This window comes from Papio anubis, chromosome 9 (genome assembly GCF_008728515.1).
Source record: "Papio anubis isolate 15944 chromosome 9, Panubis1.0, whole genome shotgun sequence".
Lineage (NCBI taxonomy): Eukaryota > Metazoa > Chordata > Mammalia > Primates > Cercopithecidae > Papio > Papio anubis.
This window is the reverse complement of record NC_044984.1, coordinates 105,691,139-105,692,428: the sequence shown is the minus strand read 5'-3', so window position 1 is coordinate 105,692,428 and position 1,290 is coordinate 105,691,139. Positions and strand designations below refer to the sequence as shown.

General features: G+C 45.7%; 1 pseudogene; it reads right to left on the bottom strand.

Moving 5' to 3' along the window:
* Nucleotides 1-299: 299 nt before the first annotated feature.
* LOC101001001 lies at nucleotides 300-1,027 on the bottom strand (annotated as a pseudogene).
* Nucleotides 1,028-1,290: the final 263 nt, after the last annotated feature.

The following is a 1,290-nucleotide window of genomic DNA, read 5'->3' as shown; positions in this document are numbered from 1 at the left end:
TTCCACTTACAATACAGTGCTTATAAACTACAATGTTACTTCTTTCCCCTGTGCACATGTTCCATATAAGTATTGAGAATGTCCAGTAATTTAGCAGCTCGACTTTATTTATTTATTTATTGAGATGGAGTCCTGCTCTGTCACCTACGCTGGAGTGCAGTGGTGCGATCTCTGCTCACTGCAACCTCCACCTCCCGGGTTCAGGCGATTCTTCTGCCTCAGCCTCCCGAGTAGCCGGGATTACAGGTGTGCACCACCATGCCCAGCTAATTTTTGTATTTTTAGTAGAGACAGGGTTTCACCATGTTGGCCAGGCTAATCTCGAACTCCTGACCTCAAGTGATTCACCTGTCTCAACCTCCCAAAGTGCTGGGATTACAGCCGTGAGCTACTACGCCCGGCCCCTAGCAGCTCAGCATTAAAACTGCCACAGAATTTGTTACAAATTTGGGTTCTTCAGTGTTTTAGCTATGTGGAATCATGTGATCTTTATATTGGGGTTGGCTTAATCAACCTCTTAAATGGTTGTCCCTGAGGAAGTACCACTAGAGGGAGGAGCTCCATTACCAGGGACTCCCCCAGGTGAGCCTCCTGGCGGTCCTCCAGCACTTGGGTCCAGCTTGGTAGTGATGGGGTTGCAGTCTTTCTCCAGCTCTTTCTGCTGATGTTCAATTTCTTCCTTCTCTGCCATCTGATTCTTATAGAGCCAGTTGATAATTTCATTACAGTTGTCAAGAATCTTCTGTTTGTCCTCACCATTAATCTTGCCTTGAATTTTCTCATCTTCAACGGTGGCTTTCCTGTTGAATGCATTGGATTCAAGTGAATTCTTGACCCTCTGCTTCTCATCTTTAGCTTTGTACTGCTCATCTTCCTGGACCATACGCTCAATGTCCTCCTTGCTCAAACGACCCTTCATTAGGTCAAACAGTCATTCATTAGTGATAGTAATCTTGTTCTTTTTTCCTGTACTATTTTTTATTTTTTTGAGACATTGCTCTGTTGCCCAGGCTAGAGTGTAGTGGTGCAAACTCGGCTCATTGCAGCTTCGACTTCCTGGGCTCAAGTGATCCTTCTGCCTCAGCATCCCCAAGTAGCTGAGACTACAGGTGCACCCTATCATACCTGGCTAATTTTTTTGTATTTTTTTTTAGAGATGGGGTTTCACCATTGTTGCTCAGGATGGTCTCAAACTCCTGGGCCCAAGTAATCCACTTGCCTCGGCCTCCCAACATGCTAGGATTACAGGTGTGAGCCACCACACCCAGCTTCCTATACTTTTGTCCAGAG